This window comes from Myotis yumanensis, unplaced genomic scaffold (genome assembly GCF_028538775.1).
Source record: "Myotis yumanensis isolate MYYU_CA2020_CCGP unplaced genomic scaffold, mMyoYum1.0.hap1 SCAF_7, whole genome shotgun sequence".
NCBI classification, from domain to species: domain Eukaryota; kingdom Metazoa; phylum Chordata; class Mammalia; order Chiroptera; family Vespertilionidae; genus Myotis; species Myotis yumanensis.
Window position 1 is genome coordinate 82722302 of NW_027223758.1, and position 13053 is coordinate 82735354.

Below are 13053 nucleotides of genomic sequence, written 5' to 3' on the forward strand. Positions count from 1 at the left end.
AAGAGCCCCGCTGGAGCCTGAAAGGGGCCTGCACTCTGCCATGGCGCCCTCTGCTGGTAGATCCCAGGAGGTGTACGGACTGCAGATCGCATGCCCTGTCCTGACTCCCTGAGGAGTCATCCCCTGCCCTCATGTCCTTCCTTACCCAAGAAGTCCTCAAAGGGAAGAGGTGGCTGTCCTCTGGCCAAGTCCCTTTTCCAGAAATAAGTGGAGGGAGAGAGAGGAAGACTGAGGCCGGGGGAGGGGCTGGATTGGAGTTAATGAGCTATGTACTTTTCTGCCCCTATAATCCACGGCATTTGAGGCAGCAGCCAATTTACCTTCGCTGTGGGATCATTTGTCATGGGGTTGCTAAGAGAGCTAGATAGGATGAGGAAGGGTGGGCAGGGAAGGGCCAGACAGAACGGGGCAGTTCCAGGCCCTTCCAGAAATCATCCCAGGGGAGGCATGCTCCATGCTCAGGAGCCAAGGGGAGGGGCGAGGATAGGCCAAGGGCTCCTTGGGACAGAGCTCCGACAGGGTCAGGGAGGGAGGGGAGGGCCTGGCTACATCACAAGAGAGCCCTGGCTGGGCAGATGGGGCCTCACCCCTTCCCTGAACAGGGGTATGTCTGTGTGACTCTCCAGGGCCTGGGTCCCCAGGGTGCTTCATGTACATTTACTGGATCAGTATAATCCAGGGATCAATAGATGGATTAATTGGTTAGATCTAGGGATCAATGACTGAGCTCCACTCAGAGCTTCCATGCATCTCAGAATGTGACAGAGCCAGGACATTCTGGCCTCACTTCTATGTCGCTGCCTCCTGCTTCCTCAGCCAAAACCCAGAGGACGTCAGAGTTAGATGGTTAGAAGGGCCTACAGATGAGCTGGGAGACCGCAGGTCCTGGTTTGCCCACACAGCTGTCCCAGGGTAACTGTTAATGCTATTCCCTTTCAGTAGCAAGACTGTCCTGGTGTGGCCAATAAACAACAGAAGAGGAAGATGCAGTCACTGCCCACAGCGAGTCCATGGTCGTGCTCAGGTCTCCTGATGCCCCGTGTTCTTCCCACTAAACTGACCCACTGACAAGCACCAAGGCCTGGCACTCAAGTCCACAAAATCGGACCCCACCCACTGGGGCCTGCAGGAAGTCCTCCTGGACCAGAGCAACTGGGAGGGACCCACCCACATCTGAGCTCCGCCATTCAAATCCTGGGCACAGCACTGGCCCCATTTCCCCACCAAAACACAGCTGGGCTAGAGAGGAGCGGGTGCATGGGGGAGTGTGGAAGAGGCTAACAGGTAGCAAGGGCCAGGTGGCCAGGGTCTGAAATCAGTCACTGCACATGTCTCTCCTGGGACATGAAACTCAACAGTGGCCCGGGGCCTGACGGGGAGATGGGGAACCACACATCTGGAAGGAACTGGAATTAAAAGGTTGATTTGACCATTTGCATCCTGTGGTCCCACGGCCTCTGGCCCTGGCTTATTTCTACCCCCCAGGTGCAAGCTGCAGACCCACTTTCTGGTCCCCCTGCTATCTGGTCAACGCATTTTTCTGACAGACTGTTTTCTGGGAGGCAGCGTCAGGCACCAGCTGGGGTGGTGGATTCTCTCTTCATCCTTCTCTTCTCAGGAAGTGTGAGCCCCGTCTCCCACCTGCCCCAGCCTTCTCACTTCTGAATATACCAGCTCCTTTCCCAGGGCGGGGAGCTGCCCAAGCCTGCCTCTTGCCGGCTGAAGGGCCAGCCACTGTCCACTCTCTGGGATGTAGCACCACCTAGTGGCAGCCTGCAGCCTGACACTGCACTGTTGAAATCTCAGTGAGTCAACAAATCTTTATCAGACATCAAGCAAATACAAAGCTTTATGCCAGGCCATCACAGAGAGGAGGATGGGGGTGTGATAGGAAAAACTGGGGACAAGAAAAATGAAAAATGAAAACAAAGGCAGGCAAGCAAACATGCCTCTGCTCCTGAAGACACCTGCTTTTGAGCATGAGGTTCTGAGTCAGACCACCTAGGGTTCAAATCCTGGCCCCAGCACTGACTAGCTGTGCTACTCTGGCATATTATTTAACCTCTGTAAACACCAATGTCCTCTTCTGTAACATGTGAATAATAAAAGTGAGTACCTCTCTCAAAGGGTTGCTTTGAACATGAACTGAGTTGAAACATTAAAACACTTTGCACAGCCCTGGCTCGGTGGCTCAGTTGGTTGGAGCATCGTCCTATACACCAAAAGGTTGTGGGTTCAATCCCAGGGTGCATACAGAAGGCAATCAATTGAGGTTTCTCTCCTACATATCTCTCTCTCTCTCTCTCTCTGAAATTTAAAAAAAAAAAAACCCACATATCCTCAGGTGAAGATTAAAAACACATTTTTTTTAAACACTTAGCACAGTGCTTGGCAGACAGTAACTAATTTTTAAATGGATGCTATTATTATTGAGATAATAAAATGATTAATTCGAGCTAAGTGCTGTAATAAATCAACAAAAGGTCAACCCAAATGAATTGAAATTATGACCAGAGAGCTTGACAGACTTGGTGAAGAACTGAGTACAGTCCTGAGAAAATGTAGGGCCCGTGACTATGAGCAAGTCAATAACCTTCTTTGGGCGAAGACAAGTACCTGAAGGTAGAGAACTCAAGCAGATAATCCTCGGGGTAGCATCTTTTGTGATTAATGTGTACTACGCTTTCACCAGGCTTTGAGGGTTCAGAGAAGAAAAGATACAGTTGTCACCTCAAAATTGTAATCTGGCTTATGTCACAGAGAGAAGAGGTGGTAACTTCCTCCCACCACCCTCTGATTCCCACCCCAATCCCCATACCAAACAGGGAAGGCAAAGGTGAGGCATCTGTTACTACTGTGATCGCAGCAGGAAGAATGTCCAGGGCCCCTCCCCCTACCCCACGGGAAAAGGGCCAAGTGTTTGGGGGAAATCAGATGGCAGGCCATCATCGGTCACAGGCCCCGTCTCATTTCTCCCAGGCTGCTCCTCCACACGGCCGCCCCTCCCCCACGGCGCTCCCTCCAGAACCTGGAATGTAAGGTTCCTGTGAGCAGAGTCCAGTCCATCTCGTTCACCAATGGGGCCAGCACAACACTCAGTGCCTCGATAGAGAAATGTTCAAACATATTTGTGGAGTGTATGAATGAATTATTAAGACTTTTAAGAAGGTAATTTATTGTAGGGTCCTTCCTCCTAGACCTGGCAACAGCACACAAGCCCTTTCACAACTATGTCAGCTCTCAAGGTCTCCATATAGAAAGTGAAGTACACTCAGAACCTATATTGCATACTTTTAATATACCCGGCTAACAACTGTGCCCGCCCCCAAGTTAAGTGATAAGTTCTTTGATGGAAGGGACTTTCTCTTATATGCTGAATTTACACTTTGCTTGGTTAAGCATAGTAGCCCAAAACTAGAAACAATCTAAATGTTCATCAAAGGAGAGATGTTTCTCTCATCAATGTTTCTCTCTCTCTCTCTACCTCCCTCTCCTTTCCTCTCTCTCTAAAATCAATACAAAAATTTTTTAAAAAGAAAGAAAAAATGTTGTATAGTCATACAATGAAATACTACTCAGAAATAAAAAAGAAATAAACACATATAGCATGGATAAATCTCAAAACTGTTATGTTGTGTGAAAGAAGCCAGATGCAGGAGAATGTCTATGGTATGGTGTCTTTTATATAAAACTAGGGGCCCAGTGCACGAATTCGTACACCTTGAAAGGAACTGTGGGCTGCGAGGCTGCGGTGGGCACAGGGACGGGTCTCGGCCCATCCTCCACGCCCCCACCTGGTCCCTCCCACCACGGCCCCGGTCCCCTGTCTGCCGGCAGCCCTGTTCCGGCCGCCGCCACTCCCATGCACTGATGCCACCAGTTCCGCTCACACCCACTGACAGCAGAGCAATTGGGGCCAGCGCCAGCAGCAGGTACAAGTGGGGCTGGTGCCATCAGCGGGTGCAAGTGGCAGCTGCTGCCCCAATCACCCCTCAGGAGCAGGGGGAGGTGGAGAAGCCCTGAGGGGCGATTAGGGCCAGCAGCCAGGGCTTGCACCCGCTGACGGCACTGAGTGATCAGGACCGGTGCACTCTTTATTTCTATTAGTTACACTGTGCTTTTAACACATTACAGTCCCTATAGAGTGGGTGCAGTCAATGGTGAAGTAAAGGGGCAGGGAAAACTTCAGAGAAAAGCACAGCAAAATACTAGTGTTCTGGAAGAACTGCAATAATAAATTAGAGATTAGGATGAGATAATAAGTAGTCAATATACCCATCTCTCTCCCAATATTCTCTCTTGATGTTCTCACCATCTTTTAATGTAAATAAACATGTACACGTGGTTATGCTAGGGTGAGGTGAGAGTAGTATACAGGTGTGACAACTCATCCGAGAGGTTTTTGAGCCTGAGTCTGAGATACAACTGTTCAATTGGCTTTGCGGAGAAGAAATCTAAGAGGATGAGGTCAGAGGAATGGGACAGGAGGAGGGCAGAGAGCGCTTTTTGGAGGTTTTTGGAGAGGAGGAGGTTTTTGGAGAGGAGGAGGAAGTAACCACCAGAGTCTTGTCCCAGTGGCAGTGACCAGTGCCCTGCCTTGGTCTGAAGCCCCCGCTCACCTGCTCCACCATCCTGCCGCAGCCAAAGCCCACCATATGCCACACACGCTCCCTGGTGGTCAGCACACATCATAGCAACCAGTTTTTCGGTTATTCGGTTGTTCTACCATTCTATTTGCACATTAGCCTTTTATTATATAGCACTAGAGGCCCAGTGCATGAATTTGTGTATGGGTGGGGTCCGGCCAGCCTGGCCCCAATCGGGACTGGGCCTGTTGGGAGAAGGAGACAGCGGAAGGCTGGCTGGGGAGGGGCCGTGGGCGATTGGCCGGAGGGCCCCACCCCCAATTGGGAGGGGCTGTGGGTGGTGGGCCAGCGGCCCAGCCCCAGAATGGGGTGGGGGGCTGATTGGGGGTGGGGCCGGCCATGGGGAGGGGCTTTGGGCAATGGGCCAGTCAGCCCCACCCCCAAATGGGGTGGGGGGGGGTGATTGGGAGGCAGCAGCCTGGGGGAGGGGCCATGGTGGTTGGCCGGCCCTGCCCCTGATTGGAGTGGGGCTTCAGATGGGGAGTGGAGCTGGCTGGGGGGAAGGACTGATCTGGGGTGGGGCCAGGTGGGAGGGGAGGGACTGCAGGAAGTTGGCTGGCCAGTCCTTCCCCCTATTGGGGTGGTGGGGGCAATCAGGGATGGAGTCGGCTGCAGGGAGGGGTTGCAGGAGGTTGGCCAGCAAGCCCCATGCCCTATTGGGGTGGAGGGTGTGATCAGGGGTGGGGCTGGCCAGGGGGAGGGGCTGCAGGCCTATTGTGGTGGGGCTAGCCAGAGGGAGAGAAGGGGGGCATTTGGCCAGCCGGCCCCACAATTGATCAGGGTGGGAGAGTCCGATCAGGGGCAGGCTGGCTGGGGGGAGGGGCCATGGGAGGTTGGCCAGCCAGCCCCACCCCCTGATTAGGTCATTTCGCTGGCCACAGTGGGTGTCATAGCGACTGGTCTTTACCGTCGTTACAGTGTTATGGTCGCTGGCTTTTTATATATATAGATTATAGAACAGGTAAAATTAAGCACAGGTGATAGATACTAAAACAGCAGTTTCCTTGAGCAGAAGAGGAGAGGATGGAAGTGGACTGACTGGAAGAACTCACTGAAGAGATGTAAATGTTCGATATGTTCATTGAATTACCAGTTATATGGGTGTAGACTTTTGCCCAACTCGTCAAACTACACTGAAAGCTGTACAATTTGGTGTATGTAAATTATACCTCAATTTTTAAAATAAGACCAAGTTATGCCAAGCATGTTCCTAACCACAATTAAATTAAGTTAGGAATTAATAATACAAATATAACAGAAAAGTCCCCATGTACATGGAAATTAAAGAAATACATTTCTAAAACACCCATGAGTCAAAGAAAATAATTACAATGGGAATTTGGTAATATTTGAAATTTGGTGTTAATAAAATGCTAAACACTAGACCTGATTGGATGCTGCTAAAACACCAGAGGAAAATTTAATAGGCTTAAATGCCTATATTCCAAAAATAAAAGAAAAGGTTAAAAAAATCCATGTCAAGAATTTAGAAAAGAAATAACAAAGAAAACCCCCGAACAAGATTTAGAGTTTAATAATAAAAAAGAACATATTAATTTAATGGAAAACATAGTAGATGATAAAGCTAAAAATTGGTTCTTTAAAAATAAAAGCTAAGTTGATAACCGTAGGGTGAGACTAGTGAAGAGCAAGGAGAGAAGGAGCAAATAATCAGTTTAAGGAAAGAAGAGAGGGTCATCACCACAGATCCTACCCATAGTAAAAAGATCAGAAGAATTAATATGAACAATTTTGTGCCAATATATTTTAAAGTTTAGAGGAAATGAACAAATTCCTAGTGGCATGCAACTACTAAAACTGATGCAGGAAGCAACAGGAAATCCCAGTAGTCCTGTAACTGTTGTAATTAAATCTATCATTTAAAACCTTCACATGAAGGAAGCCTCATGTTCAAGTGGCTTTACCAGCAAATTTAACTAAAACATTTTTAAAAATCACATAAATGTATTCGTTTTCTGTAGCTGTTTAACAAATTACCACAAACATAGCAACTTAAAATAATACCCGTTTATTACCTCACAATTCCCATGGGCCAGGAGTTCAGGGACACACAGCTTCCGTGCCTATGAGCAGGTTCCCACAAGGCTGCAATCCAGGTGTCTGCAGGGCTGCAGTCTGATCAGATGCTTCCCTGGGGGAAACCTGCTTCCGGGCTTCTTTAGGTTGTCAACAGGGTTCATCTTATAGCTCTGGGTCTGAGGTCCCCATTTCCCTGCTCTATCTCAGCATCCAGAGGCTTCCCACAGTTCCTGGCCACATGGCCCTCTCCAGTCAGTTCACACATGATTTTTTGTTTCTTCAACTAGCAGGGAAGTCTCTCTCTTCTGTCTGCTTGCAGAGTCCTATATAAAGAAACATAATCGTGGGAGTGACAGCCTCTACAACTGGCTAGCTGTGTGGTCTTAGGCAAGTCATGTCACCTCTGTGGGCCTCAGTTTCCTCATCTGTGAATTGAGCATAAACAATGCCTGCCTCTCAGGATGGAAGTTGGGTGGAGAAGTTGACTCAAGGGCACCCTCTGAGATACACAACGCTCAGGCTTTATTCTCAAGTCTGGCCAGGGTTCCTTAGCCCTTCCATCCCCACTTAAGCCAGAAACACCTCCCTCCCACCCAAGGCCACTCTTGGCAAACCGTCCACACAGACCAGACCCAGGCTCTCTTGGTCTGGACTCTGGACTCCCACACAGCCTCCCTCAGGGGCTCAGAGGAAGTCAAGTGCAAAGTAGGTGAAGAGGAGGGGATCCCACCAGCCAGTCCCTCCCTTCCAGCTTTGGACCAGCACTGTGCTCACTCCCTTGGGAAAGAAGGCAGTTGCATCCAGACACAAAACCTCCTTCCAAGTTCCTAGAACTTGTCCAGACAGGAGGTAGGCCCATGGTTCTTCCTCTTACCCAAAGGATGCTATGCACCTGAGCACCATCAGATGGCCACAAGGAATCAGCCACCACTGGTATCGCCTCTTCTGGGGTTCTTGAGACCACAAATTATTTCAAAAGTTCAGAGGCCTGAAGCAGAGATCAGGCTGGCCAGTTTCCTTAACCTCTTGGAGACCACAGGCCCCTTTAAGAATCTGATGAAAACAGTTGACCCTGCCCCAGCACATAAACTCAACATCCTCACACGGCTTCAGAGTACCCTTAGACCCACCTCCAACGCACCCACGGATCCCATAGAATTTTCTGTAACTCAGCCTAGGAATCCCTGCCCTGATCTCCACCACTTCCCTCCTTGTCCAGAAAATAAACAAGTCCCACTGCCTCCACTCCTGGGGTTCAGATCCATGTCCATGTTTTTCCTGGTGAAGTCTGTGTTAACTGCTCCAGCAATGGAGCTGGAAGAGAAAATCACCAGTGATTAGCTTGTTTGAAGGGAGGGGCTTACAAAAGTGGGAGGGACTTTGTGGCTTGTGGGGATTGTGAACTGATTGTCTCTGAACCCCAGATCTGGATTTTTTATTTTTTTTCAAATCAATAACTGCTGCTCCTTTTCCCAAGAGAAATCATGACCCACTACTACTATCTGCATATTGGGGCACAGAGATGGGGGTGCATTGGAGAGGATGAAGGAGGTAAGGAGGCAGAGCTTAGGACATGGGAGAGACTTACCCCTTTTAGTAGCCTGAGGGCCATTCTGTCTTCTTAAAGAGAAGACACTGAGCAGAGTTAAGAATTTTCTTGACATTTCAGAATCATCTATGTATTCTGAAGTTGTTACTGGGTGACAGCTATGTGCCAGGCACTGGGGATATGGTAGTGGCCTTTGAGCCTGGCTGGTGTGGCTCACTGGTTGAGCGCTGACCTATCAACCAGGAGGTCATGCTCAATTCCTGGTCAGGGAATATGCCTGGGTTGTGGGCTCAATCCCCAATAGGAGGCGTGCAGGAGGCAGCTGATTAATGATTCTATCTCATCATTGATATTTTTATTTTTCTCTCCCTCTCCCTTCCTCTCTGAAATCAATAAAAATATATTTTAAAACAAAAACAGAAGAAAGTTAAACTGGAGAAACCAAGATGGCGGCATAGGTAAACACCGGAGTTTGCTGCCTTGAACAACCATTTCAAAAATACAACTAAAAGACGGAACGGACATCACCCAGAACCACAGGAAGGCTGGCTGAGGGGAAATTCTTCAACTAGAAGGAAAGAGAACAGCATACTGAGGCTCAGAGGAGGCGCAGTGCGGAAAAGACAAAGGTGCGGAGGTGCGCACGGAGCGGGCTGGTGGCTGAGGGCACGGTTGTCGTTTTCAATAGGAAGGGAGTCTCAGATTCTGAGCTCCAGTTCTAGGTGAGTCTCCAGGGACCCAGACTCAAACAGGAGAAGCGGGAGTGTCTGGCATCGGTCGGAACACGAGGGCAGCTTTCTCTACAAGGTTTGCAGTGGTTGCTGGGACTCTGAGAGGCAGAGCCTCTGGGGACGGGACTGAGAGCAGCCATAACTGCTCCCTCCACCTGCCCTGTTGATCCCGTGAGACCTGCCCTGCCCAAGCCCTGCGCAGAGCCATTTGCCAGATAGCCTCAGGCAAATGCTAGATTAGCACCTCCCCAGAAGACAGAAGTTTTCCCACTGCAGACACAGCTGATTCTCACAGCCAGTTGGCCTGGAGGTCAAATCCCCCTAGTATTAACTACAACAATCAAGGCTTAACTACAACAAGACTGCGCACAAAGACCACTAGGGGGTGCACCAAGAAAGTATAAAAAAATGCAGAGACAAAGAAACAGGACAAAATTGTCAATGGAGGATATTGAGTTCAGAACCACACTTTTAAGGTCCCTCAAGAACTGTCTAGAAGCCGCCGATAAACTTATTGAGATCTACAAGAAATCTAATGAGACCCTCGATGTTGTGATAAAGAACCAACTAGAAATTAAGCATACATGGACTGAAATAAAGAATATTATACAGACTCCCAACAGCAAACCAGAGGAGCGCAAAAATCAAGTCAAAGATTTCAAATGCGAAGAAGCAAAAAACACCCAACTGGAAAAGCAAAATGAAAAAAGAAATCCGAAAATACGAAGATAGTGTAAGGAGCCTCTGGGACAGCTTCAAGCATACCAACATCAGAATTATAGGGGTGCCAGAAGATGAGAGTGAGCAAGATATTGAAAACCTATTTGAAGAAATAATGACAGAAAACTTCCCCTACCTGGTGAAAGAAATAGACTTACAAGTCCAGGAAGCACAGAGAACCCCAAACAAAAGGAATCCAAAGAGGACCACACAAAGGCACATCATCATTAAAATGCCAAGAGCAAAAGACAAAGAGAGAATCTTAAAAGCAGCAATAGAAAGAAACTCAGTTACCTACAAGGGAGTACCCATACGACTGTCAGCTGATTTCTCAACAGAAACTTTGCAGGACAGAAGGGAGTGGCAAGAAATATTCAAAGTGATGAATGCCGAAAACCTACAACCAAGATTATTTTATCCAGCAAAGCTATCATTCAGAATTGAAGGTCAGATAAAGAGCTTCACAGATAAGGAAAAGCTAAAGGAGTTCATCACCACCAAACCAGTATTATATGAAATGCTGAAAGGTATCCTTTAAGAAGAGGAAGAAGAAGAAAAAGGTAAAGATACAAATTATGAACAACAAATATGCATCTATCAACAAGTGAATCTAAGAATCAAGTGAATAAATAATCTGATGAACAGAATGAACTGGTGATTATAATAGAATCAGGGATATAGAAAGGGAATGGACTGACTATTCTTGTGGGGGGAAAGGGTGTGGGAGATGCAGGAAGAGACTGAACAAAAATCGTGCACCTATGGATGAGGACAGTGGGTGGGGAGTGAGGGCGGAGGGTGGGGCGGGAACTGGAAGGAAGGGAGTTATGGGGGGGAAAAAAGAGGAACAAATGTAATAATCTGAACAATAAAGATTTAATAATAATAATAATAAAAAAACAACAGTGGCCTTTGAGGCAGATATGGTTCCTGTCTTACAACCTAGTGAGGAAGACACTCTGGAAAATAATTACACCCATAATTAATAATTGATTATTACAGGGATCCAGGAATATCTTGCTCTGGAAATATATGAGGGGGTGAGAGTCCGAAGGAAAGGAGAGAAGGAAGAAAGGCTCCTTTGAGGGGGTGTGTTTAAGCTGAGATCAGAGGAGAGAGCAGGAGGAACTCAGGCAGAGAAGAGAGGAAGGCCAGAGCATTCGGTAGCGGGAACTGCAGGTGTGAAGGGAAGAGTAGGTAAGAAGGATTGTGGCTGGTGGAAGCCAGGTGGCTGGAGCAGCAGCCCTATGAACAGTGCCATTGGTCTGCACTGTTTCAGAGGTCCCCTCAAGGCTAGTTCAGGGGTCAGGGACCAGGTAGGAACACTGCCACCTGCTCTTGGAAGAGATGGGCATATCTTCCCTGTCAAACCCAAAGACACTACCAGCTACTCGTGAAGTGCTCTCCAGCATGGGTGTTTGGGGAGACAACCCACCTGGGCTAAAAGAACCACATTCTGTCAGGGTCCTGCAGTTCAGAACTGCCACAGAACCACAGAGTACTAGTCCTGGGAAGCCCTCAAAGACCATCTAGAGAAGAGGTTATGATTCTGGCTGCACAACAGAATCACCTGAGACACTTGGACAAATACCTGTGCCCTGGCCGACCCTATCACAGACCAATTAAATCAGAATACCTGAGCATGGCACTCTGTCACAGGTACTTTGTGAAGCTCTTAAATGATTCTAATGAGCAGCCATGGTTGAGAATCACTATCCTAGGGCATTCCTTTTTCTTTTTTCACAGATGAAATAACTGAAGCCCTTTAACAAAATTATATGTCTTAGAAATGTACCCATATTCACATTATAAACCAACTGAGAGTGAAAAAGAAGTGGTCACTGGGTTCCACATTCTCTTGCTTAGTCCAGAAGAGCAGCATTTAAAAGGTGAATTTATAGGGTGTTATTTGAAAGAAAATATTTTATGGATAAGAATAAAGTTGCAAAAGAATGAAGTTGGACCCCTTCCTTACCCATACACAAAAATTAACTCAAAGTGGATTGAAGACTTAAATGTAAGAGCTAAAACAAAAAAATATAAAAGAAAACCCTGGAGTAACTCTTCATGGCCTTGGGTTAAGCAAAATCTTAGACATGACACTGAAGGCACAAGTAATGAAAGAAAATAATAGATTAAATAGACTTCATCAAAATCACAAATTTGTGTGATGCAAACAATACCACCAAGAAAATGGGGGGGCGGGGGGGACTCCACAGAATGGGCCAATATATTTGCAAATCATATACCTAATAAGGGACTTGTGTCCAGACTATAGAAAGAACTCTCACAACTCAGTGATAAAAGGACAAATAACCCAATTTAAAAATGGGTACGGGATCTCAATAGACATTTCTTGAAAGATTTCTAAATGGCCAATAAGCACTTGAAAAAAATGCTCAGTTTCACCAACCATCAGGGAAATGCAAATCAAAACCATAATGAGATATCACTTCACACCCCCCTAGGATGGCTAGAATCAAAAAGACAAAGGAGGTGACGAAGATGTGGAGAAATGGGAAGCTTCATACAATGCTGGCGGGAATGTAAAATAGCTCAAATACTTCGGAGAACAACTTATCAGGTCCTCGAAATATTAAACATAAGAGTTATTGTATGTCCCAGCAATTCCACTCCTAGGCATGTATATGTCCAAGAGAAATGAAAACATAACGCCCACATAAAAACCTGCATATGAATATTTATATCTGCATTATTCAAAATAGCCAAAAATAGAAATGACCCAAATGTCCATCAATTGAAGAATGAATAACTGAAATGTGTTATATGAATACAATGAAATATTATTCAACTGTAAAAAAGGAATGGAGTACTGATAGATGCTACAACATGAATGAGTCTTGAAATCATTGTGCTACATGAAAGAAGCCAGTCACAAAAGACCTCATGCTGTATGACTTCATTTACATGGAATGTCTAGAACAAGCAAATCTATCAAAGTAAATTAGTGGCTACCAAGGGCTGGGAGGGTGGAGGGGATGAGAAGTGACTTCTAGAGGGTACAGATTTCTTTTGGGGAAGACAAAAATGCTCTAAAATTGATTGTGGTGATAGTTGCACAATTCTGTGAACATACTAAAAACCAGTGAATTGAACAATTTAAATGAGTGAATTGTGTGATATGTGAATTACACCACAATAAAGCTGTTTTTTTAAACCTAGTTTACACTCCACTTCCTCGTTCTGGGTGACATTGGGTCATTGCTTTCTTACTTTTTATGCTTTTTATTCTTTTCCTCTTCCATATTTTTATCCCACTCATCCATCTGGGTTTATGTTTCTTATCGCTGATCTGGTGCACCGAGCTCACTATCTCTCTCCTTCCCTTCTCTCTCCCTCCCTCCCT